Raw genomic sequence first — 24,708 nt, forward strand, 5'->3', positions numbered from 1 at the left:
AGATGTAAGAAGATCTGGATCTCTACAAACAGAATATCGCAGGTGGTTGGTTTTGAGGTACGAAGCGGAGAGCCGTGATTCTGCAGGCAGATATCGGAGGATAAACGGCAGCGGGTGGGTGCCTGAACGTGGGGATCCTACACCGCCGGTGAGCGACAGCCTCGTGCGCTGCGGATGGGCACAGACTCGCAGACCGGTAGCAGCGGGGAAAGGACTTCAGGGCAGCCCCCGGGGCGGAAACCCAGAGCGGTGGGGTCGCGCACATGCGAACTGCAGCCCCCCCCCCCCCGCCCCCAGACGAAAACCTGGAGCGGCGGAGTCGCACGCACGCGAACTGCAGCCCCCGGGACGCAAACCCGGAGTGCCGGGGTCGCAGCGGTGAACTGCAGCCCCCGGGGTGGAAACCCGGAGCGACGGAGTCGCGCGCACGCGAACTGCAGTCTGCGGATGGAACCCCAAGCGGCGGAGTCGCGCACGCGTGAACTGGGAGTGGCTGGCGGTTTTAGAAGCACAAAGGGCAGAGACGTGCCCCGACCTGGAGGCAGGACTGGGAGCGCTGTGGAGGGGCGCACAACCCAGGACGCTGCAGTTTATAGCAGCACGGACAGAAACGGAGACGGTGTGGCCTGGAGAGGTCACTGAAGAACAGACTGAGGTCTCTCTGCTCTGAGGCAGAGGGTTGGAAATGGTCTCTTCTTCTCTGACTCGCGGAAGAGACGCGGAAAGCCGCCAGGGAAAGGCGCTGAGAATAAAAGCCCCAAAGACTGATTCCCACTGAGCCCATCCCCCGCCACAGGGGCGCAGGGCAACTCCGCCCAAACAGGGTTGCCTGAGTAACAGCGCGGCAGGCCCCTCCCGCAGAAGACAGGCTGGGAAAACAAGAGGCCAGCAACCCTAAGGTCCTAAGAAAACAGGTGCATCTTGCTTGGGTTCTGGTCAATAATTTGGACTCTATACATTCCCTCAAACACCCATCAACAGAATGACTAGGAGGAGGAGCCCCCAAAATAGAAAAGACTCCGAGATTATGACTTATGCTGCAGATTTACAAATGGATGCAGATATAACCAAGATGTCGGAGATGGAATTCAGGCTAGCAATTGTGAAGACAATGGCTAGAATGGAGAAATCAATTAATGGCAACATAGAGTCTCTAAGGGCAGAAATGAAAGCTGAATTGGCAGAACTTAAAAATGCTATCAATGAGATCCAATCCAATCTAGATAATCTAACAGCTAGGGTAACTGAGACAGAAGAGAGAATAAGCGACCTGGAAGACAATATAATAGATAAAAAGGGAAAAGAGGAGGCCAGGGAAAAACAACTCAGAATCCATGAAAATAGAATCAGAGAAATAAGTGACACCATGAAGTGTTCCAATGTCAGAATAATTGGAATCCTGGAGGGATTGGAGAGAGAGAGAGGACTAGAAGATGTATTTGAGCAAATCGTAGCTGAGAACTTCCCTAATCTGGGGAATGAAACAAACATTCGAGTCCTAGAGGCAGAGAGGACCCCTCCTAAGATCAAGGAAAACAGGCCAACACCCCGGCATGTAATAGTAAAACTTGCAAATCTTAGAACCAAGGAAACCATCGTAAGGGCAGTTAGGGGGAAGAGATTGCTTACGTACAGAGGGAGGAACATCAGAATAACGTCAGACCTATCCACAGAGACCTGGCAAGCCAGAAAGGCCTGGCAAGACACATTCAGGGTAGTAAATGAGAAGAACATGCAGCCAAGAATACTTTATCCGGCAAGGCTTTCATTTAGAATGGATGGAGAGATGCAGAGCTTCCACGACCGGCAGAAGCTGAAAGAATATGTGACCACTAAGCCGGCCCTGCAAGAAATATTAAGGGGGGTTCTATAAAAGGAGAAAGACCCCAAGAGTGATATACAACGGAAATTTACAGGGACAATCTATAAAAACTATGTCTTCACAGGCAACATGATGACAATTAATTCATATCTTTCAATAATCACTCTCAACGTGAACGGCCTAAACGCTCCCATAAAACGGCACAGGGTTGCAGATTGGATAAAAAGACATATGCTGTCTATAAGAGACTCATTTTGAACCTAAAGATACATCCAGAGTGAAAGTGAAGGGATGGAGATCCATCTTCCATGCCAGCGGACCTCAAAAGAAAGCTGGGGTAGCAATTCTTATATCAGACAAATTAGATTTTAAAGTAAAGTCTGTAATAAGAGATACAGAAAGACACTATATCATTCTTAAAGGGTCTATCCAACAAGAAGATCTAACAATTGTAAATATCTATGCCCCCAACATGGGAGCAGCCATCTATATAAGCCAACTGTTAACCAAAATAAAGAGTCATATTGATAACAATACGTTAATTGTAGGAGACCTCAATACTCCACTCTCAGCCATGGACAGATCATCTAAGCAGAAAATCAACAAGGAAACAAGAGCTTTGAATGATACATTGGACCAGATGGACCTCATAGATATTTACAGAACATTCCACCCTAAAACAACAGAATACTCATTCTTCTCGAGCGCACATGGAACTTTCTCCAGAATAGACCATATACTGGGTCACAAATCAGGTCTCAACCGATACCAAAAGATTGAGATTATTCCCTGCATATTCTCAGACCACAATGCTCTAAAACTGGAACTCAATCACAAGAAAAAATTTGGCAGAAATTCAAATACTTGGAAGCTAAAGACCACTCTGCTCAAGAATGTTTGGGTCAACCAAGAAATCAAAGAAGAACTTAAGCAATTCATGGAAATCAATGAGAACGAAAATACATCGGTCCAAAACCTATGGGATACTGCAAAGGCGGTCCTAAGGGGGAAATACATAGCCATCCAAGCCTCACTCAAAAAAATAGAAAAATCCCGAAATCACCAACTAACTCTACACCTTAAAGAACTAGAGAAAAAGCAACAAACAACGCCTAAGCCACGCATTAGAAGAGAAATAATTAAAATTAGAGCAGAAATCAATGAATTAGAAACCAGAAACACAGTAGATCAGATCAATGAAACTAGAAGTTGGTTCTTTGAAAGAATTAATAGGATTGATAAACCACTGGCCAGACTTATCCAAAAGAAAAGAGAAAGGACCCAAATTAATAAAATTATGAATGAAAGGGGAGAGATCACGACTAACACCAAGGAAATAGAAACAATTATTAGAAATTATTATCAACAACTATATGCCAATAAACTGAGCAATATGGATGAAATGGAGGCCTTCCTGGAAACCTATAAGCTGCCAAGACTGAAACAGGAAGAAATTGACAACCTGAATAGGCCAATAACCAGTAACGAGATTGAAGCAGTGATCAAAAACCTCCCAAAAAACAAAAGTCCAGGGCCTGATGGATTCCCTGGGGAATTCTACCAAACATTCAAAGAAGAAATAATACCTATTCTGCTGAAGCTGTTCCAAAAAATAGAAACAGAAGGAAAACTTCCAAACTCATTCTATGAGGCCAGCATTACCTTAATCCCCAAACCAGGCAAAGACCCCATCAAAAAGGAGAATTTCAGACTGATATCCCTGATGAATATGGATTCCAAAATCCTCAACAAAATCCTAGCTAATAGGATCCAACAATACATTAAAAGGATCATCCACCATGACCAAGTGGGATTTATCCCCGGGATGCAGGGTGGTTCAACATTTACAAATCAATCAATGTGATAGAACACATTAATAAGAGGAGGGAGAAGAACCATATGGTCCTCTCAATTGATGCAGAAAAAGCATTTGACAAAATACAACATCCTTTCCTGATTAAAACTCTCCAGAGTATAGGGATAGAAGGAACATTCCTCAAGCTCATAAAATCCATCTATGAAAAACCCACAGCGAATATCATCCTCAATGGGGAAAAGCTGAGAGCCTTTCCCTTAAGATCAGGAACACGTCAAGGGTGCCCACTCTCACCACTGTTGTTCAACATAGTACTAGAAGTCCTAGCCACAGCAATCAGACAGCAAAAAGAAATAAAAGGTATTCAAATTGGCAAAGAAGAAGTCAAACTCTCTCTTTTTGCAGACGACATGATACTTTATGTGGAAAACCCAAAAGACTCCACCCCCAAATTACTAGAACTCATCCAGCAATTCAGTAATGTGGCAGGATGCAAAATCAATGCACAGAAATCAGTTGCTTTCTTATACACTAACAATGCAACTGTAGAAAGAGAAATTAGAGAAACGATTCCATTTACAATAGCACCAAAAACCGTAAGATACCTCGGAATAAACCTAACCAAAGAGGTAAAGAATCTATACTCTAGGAACTACAAAACACTCATGAAAGAAATTGACGAAGACACAAAAAGATGGAAAAATATTCCATGCTCATGGATCAGAAGAATAAACATTGTTAAAATGTCTATGCTACCCAGAGCAATCTATACCTTCAATGCCATCCCGATCAAAATTCCAATGACATTTTTCAAAGTGCTGGAACAAACAATCCTAACATTTGTATGGAATCAGAAAAGACCCTGAATCCCCAAGGAAATGTTGAAAAAGAAAAACAAAGCTGGGGGCATCACGTTGCCCGATTTCAAGCTATATTACAAAGCTGTGATCACCAAGACAGCATGGTACTGGCACAAAAACAGACATACAGACCAATGGAACAGAATAGAGAACCCAGATATGGACCCTCAACTCTATGGTCAAATAATCTTTGACAAAGCAGGAAAAAACATGCAATGGAAAAAAGACAGTCTCTTCAATAAATGGTGCTGGGAAAATTGGACAGCCACATGCAGAAGAATGAAACTCGACCATTCTCTAACACCATTCACAAAGATAAACTCAAAGTGGATGAAAGACCTCAATGTGAGACAGGAAGCCATCAAAATCCTACAGGAGAACATAGGCAGTAACCTCTTTGACATCACCCACAGCAACTTCTTTCAAGATACATCTCCAAAAGCTAGTGAAACAAAAGCAAAAATGAACTTTTGGGACTTCATCAAGATAAAAAGCTTCTGCACAGCAAAGGGAACAGTCAACAAAACAAAGAGGCAACCCACAGAATGGGAGAAGATATTTGCAAATGACACTACAGATAAAGGGCTGGTATCCAAGATCTATAAAGAACTTCTCAAACTCAACACCCAAAAAACAAATAATCAAGTCAAAAAGTGGGCAGAAGTTATGAAAACACACTTCTCTGAAGAAAACATACAAATGGCTAACAGACACATGAAAAAATGTTCATCATCATTAGCCATCAGGGAAATCCAAATCAAAACCACACTGAGATACCACCTTACACCAGTTAAAATGGCAAAAATGGACAGGGAAAGAAACCACAAATGTTGGAGAGGTTGTGGAGAAAGGGGAACCCTCTTACACAGTTGGTGGGAATGCAAGTTGGTACAGCCACTTTGGAAAACAGTGTGGAGGTTCCTCAAAAATTTAAAAATAGAGCTACCCTATGACCCAGCAATTGCACTACTGGGTATTTACCCCAAAGACACAGATATAGTGAAAAGAAGGGCCATATGCACCCCAATGTTCATAGCAGCAATGTCCGCAATAGCCAAACTGTGGAAAGAGCTGAGATGCCCTTCAACAGATGAATGGATAAAGAAGATGTGGTCCATATATACAATGGAATATTACTCAGCCATCAGAAAAGATGAACACCCAACTTTTACATCAACATGGATGGGACTGGAGGAGATTATGCTAAGTGAAATAAGTCAAGCAGAGAAAGTCAATTATCATATGGTTTCACTTATTTGTGGAACATAAGGAATAACATGGAGGACATTAGGAGAAGGAAGGGAAAAATGGGGGGGGGGGGCGGAATTGGAGGGAGAGATGAACCATGAGAGACTATGGACCTGAGAAACAAACAGGGTTTTAGAGGGGAGAGGGGAGGGGGGATTGGTTAGCCCGGTGATGGGTATTAAGGAGGGCATGTACTGCATGGAGCACTGGGTGTTATACGAAAACAATGGATCGTGGATCACTACATCAAAAACTAATGATGTATTGTATGGTGACTAACATAACATAATAAAATTAAAAAAAAAAAAGAAATTTGTACCTTTTGGTCATCTTCATCTATTTCACCCCTCCCCCCTCCCACATCCTGTGTCTAGCAGCCAGCCACCAGTCTCTTCTCTGTATCTGAGGTGCCTTTTCCTAAGATTCCTAAGATTCCACATACAAGATAATACAGTGTTCTTTGTGTGTGTGTGTGGTGGCGGGGGGGGGGGGGGCTTAATTCACTTAGCATATTGCCTCAAGGTCCATTCATGTTATCTCAACATAATATCCTTCTTTTCTATGGCTGAAAAATATTCCACTGTGCACATATACACCACATTTTAAATGGGGCACCTGGGTGGCTCAGTTGGTTAAGCATCTGCCTTTGGCTCAAATCATGATCCCAGGGTCCTGGGATTGAGCCCCACCTTGGGCTGTCTGCTCAGCGGGGAGTCTGCTTCTCCCTCTCCCTCTGCTTGCCTCTCCCCCTGCTTGTGCTCTCTTTCTCTCTGTCAAATAAATAAATAAAATCTTTAAAAAAAATCCATTCATCCATCAGTGGATGTTTAAGTTGTTTCCATGTCTTGGGTATTATAAATAATGCTGTAAGGAACATTGGGGTGCAGATAGCTTTTGGAGAGTTCTGATAAATACCCAGAAGTGGAATTGCTAGATTGTATGGTAGTTCTATTTAAAATTTTTAAAGGTACCTCCACATTGTTTTCTATACTGGCTGCACCAATTTACATTCTCAACAACAGGGCACAAGAGTTCCTTTTTCTGCACATCTTTAACACTTGTTATTTCTTGTCTTTTTGATATTAGCCATTCTAACAGGAATGAGATGATAGCTCCCTGTGGCTTTGATTTGCATTTTTCTGATCATTAGTAATGTTGAACATCTTTTTATATGCTGTTCATGTGCTCAACAAACACCTGTTGGCTATTTGTATGTCATCTTTGGAAAATGTTTATTTAGATTCTTTTCCCATTTTTAAAAAGATTTTATTTATTTATTTGACAGAGAGAGACACAGCGAGAGAGGGAATACAAGCAGGGGGAGTGGGAGAGGGAGAAGCAGGCTTCCTGCGGAGCAGGGAGCCCGATGTGGGGCTCGATCCCAGGACCCTGGGATCATGACCTGAGCCGAAGGCAGACGCTTAACAACTGAGCCACCCAGGAGCCCCTAAAAAATTTTTTTTTAAACATTTTATTTATTTGACAGAGACACAGCGAGAGAGGGAACACCAGCAGTGGGGGTGGGAGAGGGAGAAGTAGGCTTCCCGCTGAGCAGGGTGCCTGCCATGGGGCTTGATCCCAGGACCCTGGGATCCTGACCTGAGCTGAAGGCAGACATTTAATGACTGAGCCACCCAAGTGCCCCTAAAATTTTTGATATGAAAAGTTTAATTGCATTTGAAATCCTTTTGCATTAGTACAAGAAATTTTCCTAGCACTGACCTCTTCTTTCAGTAATTTCCTGCTTGCTGGATTTCTTTCTTTCTTGGGACCTTTGCACTAGCTCTTCCCTCTGCCTGGGATGCTTTTGTTTGCCGATAAAAGAAAAGAGTCTTTAGCTATAATTTCAATTGAGGTTCATTTTTGGAATGTTTATAAAAAATTTTAAAATTTTCATCCACCTATCCATGAATAAAGTTTCTTGTGGATGGTGAATGTCAAAAATTGAAGAGATTAACATTAAATATTCTCTAGCAGAAATTGCATGTAGCCTGTTTCTATCCCTCCTTCCTTTCTTCCTTTTTAAATAATTCAATAAAAAAAATTAGGGCTGAGCAAAGTAAGCATTTGCATCAAAGTTGGTGGGGGAGCGGCTATCTGTCATATCAGAGCCTGAATGGAGAGAGGAGGGAGTCTATGAGGGGGAGGATGGTAGCAGCCTGTATGGTTGTTGTGAGCTCGAGAGAGGTGAGGAGGTTTTCTGCAGAGGATGATGATGACAGCAGGGATCTGGCACAAGAATCTGGACCTTGAGGGAGAAAAAGAAGGCAGTTAGGTTGGGAGGTGGAGTTGGTAGCTCATTGATAAATGTTGGCTACTACCTAAGTGGGGTGAGAAGGGTGCTTGCCGGCCTGGCACCATGTGTCAGAGCTTGATTGGGGTGGGGAGGGAATCTGTGCAGAAAGGTGGTGGTCACCTGGCATGGGGTACTGAAGCCCGGTAGGATGAGGAGGGCATCTACATGAGAGGGGCGTGTGACAGCAGTGATAGGCCAGCAATGTGTCAGAGTCTGAACAGGGTAAGGAGGACTTCTTTGTGAGAGGGTGGTGGCAGGGCAGAAAGTTGATTACTCACAGGCAGGATTGAGTCAATAAGTAAATATATTGAGGATAATGGCAGCCAAGTTTTTCACTGTTAGAGGAGAGAATTCTAAATATGGAATAGGAAAAAAAAAACTGTAATAACTGTGATATTGGATTGGAATTGGAAGTAGTGACGTGAACTCAGGGTTTGATAGCTAAATGAAGAAATGTTGATGTAAATACATGGATAATATACATATAATATATGTGTATAAATAATATACTATGTGTATGTATACATACATATATTCCCCATCTCTGAGAACAGCAGTACCCCTAAAATAGGACACATCTAGTGCCCTCTTTAGATTTCAAAGTTCCATTCTCCACTAAAAGGAACCAAGACTCCTTGGAGATGTAGCTCATTTCAGGACAGGGCAGAGAAAGTCCAAGATTAGCCAGAAATATCTTGTTAGGCAAGAAAGTAAAAAGTGGTTAAGGAGTTATGGGAACATATTAAAAGAATGCAGATGTCAGTTTGAATGAGTTTCCGGTGGCCAAATCTGGATACTTTTGAGCATCAAAATAAATAATGATAATATCAGATTATCCCATTGAATAAATGGGATATAAAAATACCCATTGAATAATGTAGGAACCCATGAGTCCATACTGATATAAACAATTGAATATGGGGCACATGGGTGGCTCAGTTGGTTTAGCGTCTGCCTTTGGCTAAGGTCATAATCCCAGGCTTCTGGGATCAAGCCCCATGTGTTGGGCTCCCTGCTCAGCAGAGAGTCTGCTTCTCCCTCTCCCACTGCCCCTCCCCCCTGCTGTGTGTGCGCGAGCGCACCCACGCGTACACTCTCTCTCTTGATAACATCATAGTAATAATTAATTCAGCCAAGAAGCATCAGTGAATATTAAAAAGTAGTGGATGAAAGTTTGGTAAAGAAGGGAATATTTTGTAGTCTCAAAATACCTCCCTGTAAAATAATTAGTAGTTACAAAGGGGTAAAAAGGAACTTTATGGTGGATAAACCTGACAGATACCACCTTAACTGAGTGATCAAAGTTAATATTACCTGTAATGAGACAAATAGAAATCATGTGCCGCCTGGTAGGTGCACATGTCACCTCAGCGACATTCCTGCCCAAAATAAATAATCTAATGATGAGGGAATATCTGACAAATCCAAATTGAGGGACATGATACAAATAACTGGCCTTATGATCTCTAGAAAAGTCAAGTGCATCAAAGTCAAGGAAAGATTGGTAAACTGTTATAGACTGAAAGAGACTTTAGCAGACATGAAAACTAAACACAACGTGTGTTCCTGGCCTTGAACCTTTCACATCATTGGGATGGTTGTTAAAACTTGAACTGGGTTTGTGGGTTAGTTGATAGTAATGGATCACCGTTAGTCCTGACTGTGATGGTTGTCTTGTGGTTATGTAGGAGAATGTTCTTATTTATAGCAATTACACACTGAAGTGTTAGCATGGGCACTGGGGCATCCATCATGTTGGCAATTAACTCTCAACTGTTCTAGGAAAAAAGTTATTTATACTATACTATTATTGTTGCAACTATTAAGTAAATTTGGAATTATTTTAAAATAAAAAGAACAGTTATGTATAAATGGGCAAGCTAAAGTTTCTCATAAAAATGTTTTGATATCTTATTATATATCTTCTCTACTGAAATTTTTTCAACAAGGCCTATATAGATTAACCAAATCATTTCCAGTTTATCACTGCATGTTGTACAACTACTATCCTTTTCTGTGTGTGTACTATAATATGAAAAACTGGTGTCACATTATTTTAGGCAGAGGGAGTCACATGCAAAAGCCTGGAGCTCAGAGAGTATGTCTTTTAGGAGAATTGCAAGCAGTTCAGCGTGTCTGGAAAGTGTGGAATTGGTGTTGGGCTAGCTGTCGAGAGAAAAGACGTGTAAACTCTTGGGCGCCTGGGTGGCTCAGTTGGTTAAGCGACTGCCTTCGGCTCAGGTCATGATCCTGGAGTCCCTGGATCGAGTCCCGCATCGGGCTCCCTGCTCGGCAGGGAGCCTGCTTCTCCCTCTGACCCTCCCCCATCACATGTGCTCTCTCTCTCTCTCTCATTCTCTCTGTCTCAAATAAATAAATAAAATCTTTAAAAAAAAAAAAAAGAGAAAAGACGTGTAAACTCTTAACTATAGGAAACAAACTGAGGGTTGCTGGAGGGGAGGTGGGTGGGGGGAATGGGGTGATTGGGTGATGGGCACTAAGGAGGGCACGAGATGTGATGAGCATTGGGTGTTATATGCAACTGATGAATTACTGAACTCTACATCTGAAAGTAAAGATGATTGAATTTAAATTCAATTTAAATTGAATTTAAATTAAAAAAAAAGAAAAGACATGTAGCAACCTTAGCTAGATGGTAGTCTCATTCACTGACTTAGGGGACATATGATAATTCACTTCTAGGTCCCTAAAACTGATAAGAGCACAATATTAGCAAGGATGCCCCCCAAATGTCTAGAAACTGCCTGAAACCATTTGTCTAGAAACTGTCCCAGGATGCTTCTTGACCTCAGAGTTTAGTCACAAATTGCTTTAAACTTGTGCCTGGAGGAGGCACACCTCAGGAGCGTGAAGAGGGATGGAGCAAGTGGCCTCTTCTGCATCTGCTTTCAAATAATTTAGCAAAAAGACACATGTGGTAGGATAATTTACTGAGATATGAATTTGCCTTTTGTTCTGTTTTCCTGCCCTATTCCAAGAATGCTTTTCTGTTTTCTTTCTTTTGAGTTTTTGCTCAGTAGGATCAAAGCAGTACAATTGCATTCTGTTTTTCAAAGGTAAATTCTTGGAAGGGCTCATGCTAGGTGGTCTCAAGAGGGGAGAGAGGCAAGAACCCAGGAGGAAGAGTCTACCATGGAAACCTCAAAGAGAGATTATTTGGGGAGGAGAGCTCCATGGAGTAGTGGGGACCAGGATCCAGTTCCTCTGTGCTGCTCCGTTGTAACCTCCTGGGGATGTGGCCTGTCTTTAGTGTGGAATGGCTTTGTGGTACAGTGGGTCCCTGAACCTTTGTGTTGGGGCTCCTCGCCTTGGTAAGGAGCCCCAGCTGCAGCTGGGAGGTAAGTTTCAGGAAACAGCAGAACCGCCTTCCTGCAAGTGACCCTGTCGTCTTAGACAAAGAACCTATCAGCAGTGACCAAAGATCAGAGAGTTGTCCGTGAGTATTCTGGACTGTGTAAAACCTGAAATTTTTGTTTTGGGGACAAGGACGTGGCCCCACTATTGACTGAGGTTAAATTTCCATCAGCTTAAGGAGTGCTGGCTTAGGATGAGATTTAATTTGTTCATAAAGAACATGGCTTTTTTTTTTTTTTTTAAGATTTTATTTATTTATTTGAGAGAGAATGAGAGAGAAAGGGAGCACATGAGAGGGGGGAGGGTCAGAGGGAGAAGCAGACTCCCTGCTGAGCAGGGAGCCTGATGTGGGATCCTGAGACTCCAGGATCATGACCTGAGCTGAAGGCAGTAGCTTAACCAACTGAGCCAGCCAGGCACCTAAGAACATGGTTTTTCTTACACCTACAAGTATGGAGTAAATTTCATACTTACCATACATATTTATAGCTCCCAAGATGTAGGAGAAATTACTTGCACATGAAAAGACAGGTTTTTTTTTTGCCAGAAAAATTCAGCATAAGTCTTTAATTGTACCCTTTCTGTAAGAGAAGTGGGATATTCTGGTTTGATACATGCCTCCAGAAATTAATGCCAGATGAACTCAGGATGCCTCAACAATTTTGGTTTTCTTTTACTCTTTCTAACCCAAAAGCTAAAGTGTAGTGGAAAGGAAGGAACAGGCCATTCTGACATTTGGTAGATGAAGGTGCCTTTCTCCTCTCTCCCCTTCCCCAGGGCTCCCTGAGCTGACTTAGGGCTGGGAGCAGGACTGGGGTGAATACCAGTTTAATTCCAGTTTTCTTGCAGCCTTATCTTCTAGATGCAAAATCTCATTCAAGTACCCAAACCTCATATTTCTTTTAATCTTATTTTGAGTCAGGAGAAATTGAGCCTCGAGACTTCCTTTGTGACAGGCGGTCAGTAGACTTCAGACAAATAATAACTGCAAGTATAGAATGATAACCCAACTCCTGCTTTAGCAGTGTTTTTATTTTCTAAATAAGGAAGCCTACCCAGAAACTGTACCAGCAAGAGTGTTGTGGGCTTAGCCATGTGTGACAAAGTTGTTGACTGCAGGTGAGGAGTTAGAACTCTGCCAAGAGCTGTTTGTGTGGCCCTGGACATATCATTTCAACTCTCTGGGCCACATGTGTCACACGAAAGTTTTGGAACTGGATGACCATTAATGGGTGTGTCCATGCTCTATCTCACTAAGATTCTAGATGTAGAATAAGAAGATTCTTTGAAAATTGAAATTCAGGGTAATAAAGAACCCTGTCAACAGTAAATGCTTAGATATAATGGGATTTAACTATTTCTAGTAGAATTTTTGAATGTGCCAATAAGATCAGTGCAGTGTTTTTACAAAACCATGCTCAAACTTGTGACGAAACTTAGAAGATGTATTGCTGTCTATTTTGGTTGGATGCTGTCGATAAGCATGTTAGACCCAGGTTAAAAATAAATCCCCCAAAGCCAATGGAAATTAGATGGGAATTAGCAAATTACTAGAATTTGAACAGAATTATGTGCAGTTTTTTTTTTTTTTAAAGATTTTATTTATTTATTCATGAGAGACAGAGAGAGAGAGAGAGAGAGGCAGAGGGAGAAGCAGGCTCCCAAGGAGCAGGGAGCCCGATGCGGGACTCGATCCCAGGACCCTGAGATCATGACCTGAGCCGAAGGCAGATGCTTAACCATCTGAGCCACCCAGGCGCCTGAATTATGTGCAGTTTTGATCCTTGAAAGAAACTCCTTAAAGGATACTGATGAATGAAAAGTGCTTTATATATTCACTTCAGAAGCTGGAAAATAGACCAAATTTAGAATCCTGGGCAGCAAAGTAAAGTAAATTTCATGTAAATTAGGCCATGCACATGGCCAATCCCAAACAAATCACTGCTGTATATGCTGAGAGAGCTCAGCCAGTGAGTCTCATATGAAATAAGTTCCTCAAGGAGCACACAATTCTTGATTTCATAGCTGCTAATCATCATTACACTGTTGCTCATATAAATCTTGCCTGTTTTTCTTTTTCCCACTGTTCTTCTCCTGGTTTTAGTTGAAAAAATATTTTCTCTAATATTAATCTGCTGAAATTATGATAATAAATATCATTTAACTAAAAATGTTGTTCAGATCCTGAGTGATCCAGAAAGACTTTACATATAATCTGAATTCACTGAGCAATTGCAGTTAAATACTCCTCTTGCAGTTTACTGAGTAGACTAACCTCTTCTCTGCTCTGTTCAGTATGTATTTAGAAATGAGGTGGGACCAGATTCCTGAGAACTCAAAATGTATATGGTATATGAATGTTACTTCATTCACAGGTCTGAGTATAGAACACTTTATCAATTAAATCTCACTCTGTATTGTCACTCTTTAGGTTGATGGAAATTTGATCTCAGTGCACAAGTTTTCTGTATAAGTGAGGAAAAGAAGCTTTATAAGTTGTCCACATTCCCAACTATACTACGGGCTGAAACCAGAAGCCGAAGATGGACTTAACAGGTAAAATTAAAAACTTGCTTTTCACATTGATCTGACACATGCCTCCTGGAGAGTAAAATATTCAGTATAAAATTTGCTGAAAGAAATAAATATTGAAAAAAAATTGAAGTTCTTACTGGACTAAGTAAAAACAGTATATTAAAAATGTAAGTTTTTGGGATAATATAAATATAACTCAAAAAATTCAAAACCAAAAGTTACATAATTTATGTAATTTTAAGGAATGTAATTCTCTGACCCCTGTATGGAATTCATTAGTAAATCACTAAATCTGATGTAATTTTACCTAGAGAAATTCAGGCAAGATATGTATAGGGAGCTTTGTTGATACAAATGAGTGAGGTCTTATACACATGGGTACTTCTAGGTGGCTGTATAACACACTGCCATTCACTGGGTGACTTAAATAACAAAGTTTTATTTTCTCATAACTCTGGAGGCCGGAAGTCAGAGATCAAGGTGCCATAGGGGTTGGTTTCTGGTGAGACCTCTCTGGCTTTCAGACAGCACTTTCATCCTCTGTTCAAACATAATCCCTTTGCTCTGGACACCTGGAGAGAGAGAGGTCTCTGGTGTCTCTTTCTCTTCTTCTTCTTCTTTTTTTTTTTTTTGAGAGAGAGAGAAAGGGAGAGTGTGAGTGGGGTTTGGGAGGGTTGGTGGGGGAGGGGCAGAGGGAGGGAGAGAATCCCAAGCAGGCTCCACACCCAGCATGGAGCCAACAAGAAGTTTGATCTCACCACCCTGAGATCATACCTGAGCCAAAATCAAGAGTCCGATGCTTAACCGACTGAGTCACCCGGGTGCCCCTTTTTCTCTTCTTAAGAGGACACCATTCATACTCTAGATTAGGGCCCAACTCTTATGACTTCATTTAACTTCAGTTACCTCCCTGAAGACGCTCTTTCTAAATCTAGTCACATTGTGGGGTTAGGGATTCAACATATGAATTTGGGGAGGTGCCCAGTCCCTAACAAGGGTTTATATCCTTTAAATTTTTTTTTTTTAACTGTCATTTAATGGATTTTTAGGAAGAAACTATAGAAAATGTGTTTAGTTTGCCACGTTGTAGTTTGCATATTCATGAAACCCTTCTAACTAGTTCCTGAATCACAGGATAAAGAATAAAAGTTCTGAGGCTTTCCTCATCATTCAGGGCAGGGGGGCCTCATCTCATCCCTCTTCCTTCTTTCAGTGCGGGGCTTGAACTCACAACCCTGAGAATAAGACCTGAGCTGAAACCATGAGCTGAATGCTTAACTGACTAAGCCGCCCAGGCACCCTGTCATCCCTCTTCCTTCTGACTCTACCTTTTGGCCTTCCATTTCTTGGTTTTCCTTTGTGGTTCTTCACACTGAAAGATTCAAATTTCAAGTAAACACTGTTCTCTGCTCAAATTGTCATTTGCAACTACGACAATCTGTGCCCAGATAAAGTTAACTAGACACATTAATGATGTGAAAATGGTAATATCGTCCCTGAATTTTTAAAGAATTTTTAATTTTTGAGAAATATAAGCAAAGGGATTCAGAAGGATATTAATGTGTTTCTTCTCTTCCTCCTTATTCTTATACCTTATTTTTCCTGTTTCTAGTCCATCGCATTTGTATTACCTGACATGGTGGGCACAAACTTTTTGTGTGACGGAAGGCTGCGTAGTAAATAGTTGGCAGACCATGGGCAGTGTAATATCCTAAAGCCTCAGTTTTTTCAGCTGTAAGATTGGTATAATAATAAAATACACCTCTGAAGATCCATGTGAGGACTCATTAAGATAATATATAACAGTTAGCATCAGGCATTGAATAACATTGGTGGTCCGGTGGATATTTGTATCTCGACGAAAATAGAGATCATGGAATCCTCTTGTATGAGTTACGATTAGTTTAAATAAGAGAGGCTTAAAAAGGTAGATATTGATTTCTCTCTGGCCTAAAAAGCCTAATGATAGGCAGTTGATGGCTGATATAGCAGCAGTAGCAACAACAGCTGTAAACAGAAAATCTCTCTGACCTGTCTCCTCTTCAAAAGTCACTAGTTTGGTGAATGAAATCATGATCTACCTTATCATAAAATAAGAAACTTAACCCACTAAGATCAGTTGATCACCACAGTAGGTCAATTCCAGCTCTTAATTATCTCTCCAATAATTCATCCTTCCCACCCAACCCTACTGCCTCTGCTTTACTTCTGGCCTTGGAGATGCTAACCAGTATTCTGTACCACGCTGGCATTCTAAATGGGCTCTTTCTCAAGTCATACCCTACTCTAATCTCTCTTCTACACATTATCTATGGGATAGTCTTTCTAAATGGAAATCTCTGTTATCCTTCTCTTTAAAACTCGTCAGTGGCACCATGTTATTTATAGAACTGAAAGCTGGAAATTTTTCGAAAGACATCCATAATCCTTCTGATCCAGCCCCTGCTTACCATCCTAGCCTCATTTTCTTTTATTCCCATCTGAGGTAGGCAGAGTAATGGTTACCTCAAAGATGACCACATCTTAATCCCTGGGACGTATGTATATGTTATGTTTATGACAAGGGGGAATTAAGGTTGCAGATGGCATTAAGGTTGCTAATCAGTTGACTTTAAAGTGAAAGGATTTTCCTGGATTATCTGGGAGATAGAAGAGTCAGTGTCATAATAATCTAATGTGAAACTCAACTGGCTATTGATGGCTTTGAAGGTGGAAGGGTGCCAAAAGCTAAGAAATATAGGTTGCCTAAAGAAGCTGGAAAAGACAAGTAATCAGATTCTCCCCTATGACTTTAAAAAAGGAACACAGCCCTGCCAACACCTTGATTTTGGCCTCCTGAGAGTGTATTTGATTTGTGACCTATAGACTATAAGATAATGAATTTGTGTTTTTAAGCCACTAAATTTGTGGTAAGTTGTTAACAAAAGCAATAGGAAGCTAATACACCATCACACCCTTGATAATTTACTTCAAACACAGTAGGTATATATATAATTTCCTGTACTTGGAATGCCATTACCTTTTTGTAGGCCTTACACCTACTTCTGAAGTTAATTTCTATCAGAAGAATTTACTGATTGGATTTCTGCTCATTTCTGTCCTAACACATTATATTTGTAATCTCTTTTGTACTACTACTTCTTCCAAGACTGTTGAGCTTCTGGAGGCCAGGGACCTATCCACAGTACCTAGCCCACGAATGAATTAAATATGATGAATAAATGAAAATGGGGTGGTCTAAATACTTTTATTTTTTAATTGATGCAAGGCACTTTTTTGGGCTTCATTTAGAAAAAAAATAGTGCTACATTGGTTATTCTACTTAGAACTGTTTTGGACAAAGAAAAAATGGGCTAAACAACTCTAAAAAGAACAAAGACAACATTTGGCTCTTAAAGAAAAAAGGAAAGTGACTCAAAAGTCTAAAATTCCTTGTTTTTTAGTATCTGGTATTACCAAGCAAAATATCTTCCTTTGTTCATTAAACTTTTTTTTTCTATAGAATAAACAAATTAGGAAGATAATAGGAATGGAAGCAATACTTGGATCATGTTAAAGTAAGAAGAGTTAGCTAATGTCATGATTCAAAGATTATTAATAAGGTATTAAGTTTAAAAAAATAAAAGGGTAATGAAGCTACTGAAGTACACTAAAACAGAAATGTGGCAGATTCCTGTATTTGTTAATGTTTCCATAAGAGGTTTCATCATAAAAATGAACTGTAAAATTATTTTTAAAATGTGATATATAGAACACAAAATGAATTTTTAGCAAACTTTAGGAAATTCTTATTATAAATTACCCAAATTTTATAAACAAATCCCCCCAACTTGCATTTTGTTTAAAGTAATAACTTTATATCATACAAATAAATTTCAAGTATGAGAAGTGCATTATTGCAATAATACCTCTTTGCAAGTCCAAAATTCTTGGTTTATAATAAAACTGTAAAGAGTAAAAAAAAAGAAAAGAAAAGAAAATGAAGAAAGGAGTAAAACCATCAGTGCCATCTATTGCAGAAGTCCAACATCTTAAAATGTTGCTCAACAAGTTGCAGAGAAACATGCCTGGAAGCAACATATAATTAAAAAAAACAAAACGACTTGTGTTTTTACCATTTTACATTATTCTTGTCTCTAGTATTTTCTCCTTCCCAAATAGAAATTCACATCCTCTCTAATGTTGCTCAAGTCAGCCATTCTGTGCAGTCGCCACTTGCATGCTTCTTCTTCATGTGTTCTCTTCAAGCTGCCTGTGGGTCCAGAATGAACAGATAATGACCTTTCTATCTGGAGTGGTGACATCATCTGTATTGTTAATTTTGCTAGATAGATGGCTTCATATTCCTGAAGTTGATGGACAAATCCAGCATTAGGATTAATACAAAACCTTTCTTGAACATAAGCATCTCTGTACTTCATTCCAAATGTTTCCATAATGAATGCAATAACAAAGGCAGCTCTGCTGGACATCCCAGTATTTCCACAGACAAGAACTTTTCTTCCAGTTTGGAAGCTTCCATCAATAAATTCTTTAGTCATGGGAAAATAATGTATTATATTTTCAACTGGATTATCTGCAATATCCAAGACTAAATATCTAAATAATTGTTGAAAGTTGGTTTAACAAAGTTTGCTTCAATATTTTGTCTTATGCATATTATATGGGTTATTCCATATTTCTGTAGTGTAGGTAGCTTGCTTTTCATAGCAGAAGAATATGGACCTAAAAACAATCCAGGTAAAATTTCCTGCATCTCTTGTCTCATAGGGTAGGTCCATTCTCAAAGTAAGTCCTTGATGCCAAGCCTGGGGGAGAAAAGCTAATGCTTTTATTTTAGAAGGCTCATATTCTGGTGTGAGTCTGTGCGTGTGTTTGTACTGGGTATGTATATTTTAGGGCAGAGGTATTCTGAGAAATGTCAAATTGTTAAGTCTTCTGTCCTAGTTCATTCAGACTGCTATAAGAAAAATACAGAGGGGCGCCTGGGTGGCTCAGTTGGTTAAGCGACTGCCTTCGGCTCAGGTCATGATCCTGGAGTCCCTGGATCGAGTCCCGCATCGGGCTCCCTGCTCGGCAGGGAGCCTGCTTCTCCCTCTGGCCCTCCCCCCTCTCATGTGCTCTCTCACTCTCTCTCATTCTCTCTCTCAAATAAATAAATAAAATCTTTAAAAAAAAAGAAAAAGAAAAATACAGAGACTGGCTAGCTTATAAACAACAGAAATTTCTCAGGGCGTCTGAGTGGCTCAATCAGTTAAGCGTCCGACTCTTGATACTGGCTCAGGTCATGATCTCAGGGTTGTGAGACTGAGCCCTGCATGGGCTCCACGCTGGGTGTGGAGTCTGCTTATGATTCCCTCTCAATCTCTCTCTCTCTCTCATAAAAAAAAAAAAAAAAGAAGGAAAGAAATTTCTTTCTCACAGTTCTAGAGGCTGATAAGTCTAAAATCAAGGTCCCTTGCAGATTTGGTGTCAGATAAGTACCTGGTTCTTGGTTTGTAGTTGGCCATCTTCTCCTTGTGTCCTCATGATGGAAGGAAGACAAGAAAGCATTTTGGGGTCTCTTTTTATAAGGGCACTAATCCCATTCATGAGACATCTACTGATTTTCATGACCTAATTACCTTCCAAAGTACCACCCCCTCAAAATACCAGAAGATTGGGGATTAGGCTTCAACGTATAAATTTTGGGGGACACAAAACATTAAGTTCGTACCATTCTCTGCTTCTGATAATCTACCCCAATCACCCATGCATCTGGCTGTAAATTTAATATCTGTTATTCCTAGAGTTTTACATGTAAGAATTCCAGGTTTATTTGGGGTCAGGAACATGTATCTGGTTCCAAAACCAAGGTAGCTTACCTTGCTTTCAAGATAATTAGTGTCCAGCCTCCACCGTTACCTGTGTGTGTGTGTTTGTGTGTAGGGTAGGGTGGAATGGTAGGGCTATACACTGGCTGGCCCATGGTTTCCTCCAATGGACAAAAAACCAGAAGTTTCTGGTTACTTCTCTTTAAAAAATTTTTTAATTTTAAGAATTGAGATTTTACTGACCTATAACATTGTATTAGTTTTAGGCATACAACATAATGACCTGATATATGTATATATTGCAAAATGCTTACCACAAGTTGAATTAGCATTCTTCACCATACATAGTTTTTTTTCTTGATGAGGACTTTTAAGATCTCTTCTCTTAGCAACTTTCAAATATGCAGAACATGATTGTTAACTATAGACACTATGTGGTTCATTACATCCCCAGGACTTACTTACCTTTAACTGGAAGCTTGTAACTTTTGTTTGGTCACTTCTTCTAAACTTGGGAAGCTGTCATTTTTTTATACCAAGCCCTTATCCTTTCATATCTCCTCTCGTGTGAAGGAAATTGATATAATTCCCTTCTGAAAGCCTACATTTTGTACCCAAGGAAAAGGAACACACAAGCAGTCAAATAAGATACAATTAGTATATCCACAGATTAAATAGGTCTATGTATTCTTTTGCCTCAGGACAGTCCCTTTTAGAGCCAGTCCTTATGGTGGCTTTTTCAATATATATATTTTAATTATATTGTTATTATTAAATATAATATTATTAATTTATTAATTATCATATGAACTAGCATGGGCCACTTGATTCTTCGACATGTCAGGTTCTTTTTTTTCAATATATTTTTATTTTTTATTTATTTATTTTTTTTTAATTTTTTTTTTTAAGATTTTATTTATTTATTTATTTGAGAGAGAGAGCGAGAAACAGCATGAGAGGGGATAGGGTCAGAGGGAGAAGCAGGCTCCCGCTGAGCCGGGAGCCCGATGCGGGACTCGATCCCAGGACTCCGGGATCATGACCTGAGCCGAAGGCAGTTGCTTAACCAACTGAGCCACCCAGGCACCCTTCAATATATTTTTAAAACAAAAAGCATTTTATTCAGAGTGTTAGTCTTAGATTGCCCAAGAGGGGAAGTGGAGAGAGGCAAGTGCCTTTGAGTGAAAAATGTGAGAGGAGTCCCAATAATGACATTTTTGCCATTCTGTCAACTGTGGGGTTCAGAGTCAGACTTAATTTGGTAAAATAAGTAATGTGACCTTTCACACATCATCATGATGGTGTAAGATTCATACCCAAACACAAGTCATTATTTTTCCTCTGTAATATCAATTTAAGTGCTTCATAATATTTTTAGCTAGAAAATAATTATTTTTTTAATTAACCATTTGAGGGAAATTAGGTAGTTTGTAAATTTTTTTTCTACTATGAACAGTATTGAAATCCTTGTAGCTAAATCTTCACACAGATCCTCACTTATTTCCTTAGCATAAATGTCCAGAAGCATAATAACTGGTCTGAAAGAATGGGTCATATTTTAAGGCTTTTGATTTGAGTTGCAAAAGAGTCCACTACAAGGACTGTAGCTCATAGTAAATGACAGAAAGTACCCTTTTGGAAGGTACCTTGAGTAAATAAAAATGGAACATATCTTAGTTTTCTAGGGCTTCCATAAGAAAATACCACAGAATGCTGGTGGCTTAAACATCAGAAATTAAAAAACAAAACAAAACAGAAATTAATTTTCTTGCAGTTCTGGGGTCTGGAGTTCCAAGATCAAAGTACCAGCAGGGCTGCACTCTTCTGAGAAGTCTCTCTGGCTTACAGATGGCCATCCTCTTGCTGCCTCTTCATATGGTCATTCCTCTGTGCACATGTACCCCTGGTGTATCTTTCTCTTTGTATAAGGACATCAGTCATATTGGATTAGGGCCCCACGCTAATAGCCTTATTTTAACTTATCACTTCTTTAAAGACCTTCTCATCAATTACAGTTACATTCAGAAGTATTGGGGGCTAGGGTTTCAACATACGAATTTTGGAATGGGGACATGATTAAGTCCATACCAGAACCCTAACTGCAAAAAGAGACTCTTGGATGTCATAAAAAGTTGGTTAAAATAATTGGAGTTGCTGCTTTCTGAAAATACAGGTTATCATAGTTTTCCCTTTCTCCCCCAGTTCATCCTTTTCCCCTTTCTCCCATTCTCTTTCTTTTTCTAGGTATAATTTAGGTACAGTAAAATATACCTAAAATATACCTTTTTTAGTGTGTAGCTGTAGGAGTTGTGTAACCACCACATTCAGTTAGGTTTCTGTAATCAAGCTTGCAAGAGGGATGGATTTGGAAGGCTGAGACACACTGGTAAGCAAGGTAAAACCAAGAAACAAACTCAGGCAATGATCTGAAAGGTAAAATAGGAAAAAAAAGTTTTTCTTCTTGAATGATCTGAGGGGTAGGAAATTGACTGCTTCATTTAAGTGTTTATATAATACTCCGTATTCACTGTGTCCACCTTTACCAATCTAATCTCCAAAAAGAATCCAACATCCCAATTATCTTGCATTTATCCTGGCTTCATAAATGTCTCTTAAACATGCTTGTGTTGCTTCCCATCATCTCCTAAACTCCTTCTATATATAAGAGCTTTTTAAAAAAAGATTTATTGATTTACTAGATAGAGAGAGCGAGTGAGCCTCTGTGAAACTTTCCTAGTCTGTAGAAACTAAACCCATAATGGATTCCCAATTAGGTGGTATGGAGGATTTTTAAAAAACAATATAGGAGAATACTGTTACTTTGGAATTTATAATTTGGATAAGAAGATAAGTTATGGTCTTAATCACTTTCCTTCAGAAATTCATCTTTTACTGTTATAACCTTTTTCTGTACTTTTTTTTTTTTTTTTTTGAGAGAGAGGGGTGGGAAGGGCAGAGGGAGAGGGAGAGAGAAAATCTTAAGCAAGCTCCATGCCCAGGGTGGAGCCCTAGCTAAGGTTCAATCACACAACCCTGAGATCAGGACCTGAGCTTAAAATGGGTTTGATGCTTAACTGACTGCGCCACGTGTCGCCCCTAAAATACATTTCTTAAGGTCTAATCTTTCATGTGAGGTGTAATCTTGGGCATCCCGGAAAACAGTGCCCTATAAATATCGCATTATCACCTTAAACAACTATGTTCATCATCTCCCCCACTCCCTCCAAAATAGTTTCCTTTCTTAATTTTGTAGTTCTTTCAGGCTACAATTTTAGTGTTCCAGATTTCAAACACTGGAATGCTTTTGTTTTCTTCATTGTCTATCATCAGTCGGTTAGCAAATCCTGACATACCTGAATTTTGTGGGTTTTTCTGTAACAAAAAGGTAATAGCTTCCTACTGTCCTCTTTTAATCGGGAGCACACTGATCACTATCATGCTGTGTATCATTCTTGTTATCTGCTTCTCCCCATTAGAATGTGAGCTCTTTGAGGGCAGAGAGTTTTGTCTGTTGTTTACTGCCATATTCCCAGCACCTGGTATATTTGTTGGATGAACTGAGCACTTAGTATGTACCAGGCACTGTGCATTTACATACAGAATTTCATTTAATTTTTACCACAGTGGGGAGGTGTTAAATTGTTTTGACTTTCAGATAATAAAACTGGCTAAGTTTTAAAAAAAGGTTAAGTGACTTACCCAGTCACACAACTGGATGATCACACAGTTAGTAGGTGGTAGTACCAGACTCTAGTTTGTCCTTAAGCCATGAAGCTTAATCTCTATGCCTTTGAACTAATTTTGACTACTGCCTAAATTTCAAGGCGTTCCATAATGTCCAAGACTCTAAACCTATCTTACCTATTACTATTTTCTATCAAAAACCTCTTGCTCCAAACTAGTCTACTTACTACTGTTCCTTGAACCTTATGTGGTTTTTTTTGTTTCCTCTCTATTTTGCTCATGTGAAGTCGCTTTAGAAATTTTATCTAGCTTTTGAATCTGAGATTGAGTGCATGTTCCATCTCTTTCACCACTCAATCCTGAATACTCCAGGATGCAGTGAGGAATAGATCTTCAGTATTTACCATGTCCCGCTCCTTGTATCTTGCTTGGCACACAAAGGTTCAGTAAGTGGAAGCCGTTATAACTTGCTTGCAGTTGCACCTGAGTGAGGGTCGGTAAGGCACTTACCGGGGGTGCGTGATATTTATGTATAATGTCTTTGTGTTTAACTCCTTTGGCCCCGGTTTGTTATAAAATGCTTTAAAAAAGCTAACGTGTTGGGAAAGAAGCAACGCATAGTTAACGTAAACCTATAAAATGATGTGTTCCCTTTAGTAAAATGAAAATGCCAGCTGTCGGAGTGCGCGAAGGGAGGCTGAGAGGGGCGTCGGGAAGGGCTTCACAGATGGCCGCAGGGTGGCGGCGGGTCTCGCGCCACGCCTCGGTCGGAAATCGGAAGCGCTTGTGGCACACCGCCGCCCTTCACCTGGCCTCCGGCTCGCTTTTGCGCAGGGCCACGTGCCAGTGTTTTAGTTTAACCGCGCGTCGGGCCCCCGTAAACGGTAACTGCCTTTCCCGACCAGGCCTCTACCCTCCATCTTTGTGCAGGCGGGGGGCCGGAGAGGATGCCAGGTGTAGCGGCCCGGCCGAACTGCGGCGGGTAAATCCAGGCCCCCAACCCCAACAGTCAAGTTTTCAAAAAGCCCGCGCGTGGCGCCCCAGGCCATATCCGTTGGGAACGGCCCCCTGCGCGCCCCCGCTCACTCCCCCCTACCCCCAAGCTCAGGGTGGGGGGGAAGGCGTCGGGGTGGCAGGCAGGTTCTCAGGTTCCGCACACAGGGGGCGCCGGGGCCAGCGCGCACCGGGGAGCGCGCCCGTCCAGCGGCGGCCGAAAACGGAAGTGGGCACGAGCGGATCGCAGTGATTGGCTGAACCCA

General features: G+C 40.6%; 1 protein-coding gene and 1 pseudogene across 12 annotated transcripts in view; one reads left to right on the top strand and one right to left on the bottom strand.

Annotated features, from left to right (window-relative positions):
* The window catches only part of KLHL3 (kelch like family member 3), a 279,580-nt gene that overhangs the window by 112,629 nt on the left and 142,243 nt on the right, over positions 1-24,708 (top strand). For 11 of the 12 annotated variants that reach the window (XM_032425120.1, XM_032425122.1, XM_032425123.1 and 8 more), the window contains one exon: positions 13,849-13,973. The gene's annotated coding sequence lies outside the window, so the exon portion shown is untranslated. Of the gene's footprint in view, positions 1-13,848; positions 13,974-24,708 lie in introns of those variants that run through there. The other variant, XM_032425131.1, reaches the window with a different exon arrangement.
* Positions 14,730-24,498, bottom strand: LOC116645094 (annotated as a pseudogene).

The sequence above is a fragment of the Phoca vitulina genome, unplaced genomic scaffold, assembly GCF_004348235.1.
Source record: "Phoca vitulina isolate PV1807 unplaced genomic scaffold, GSC_HSeal_1.0 scaffold32, whole genome shotgun sequence".
Classification (NCBI taxonomy): Eukaryota; Metazoa; Chordata; class Mammalia; order Carnivora; family Phocidae; genus Phoca; species Phoca vitulina.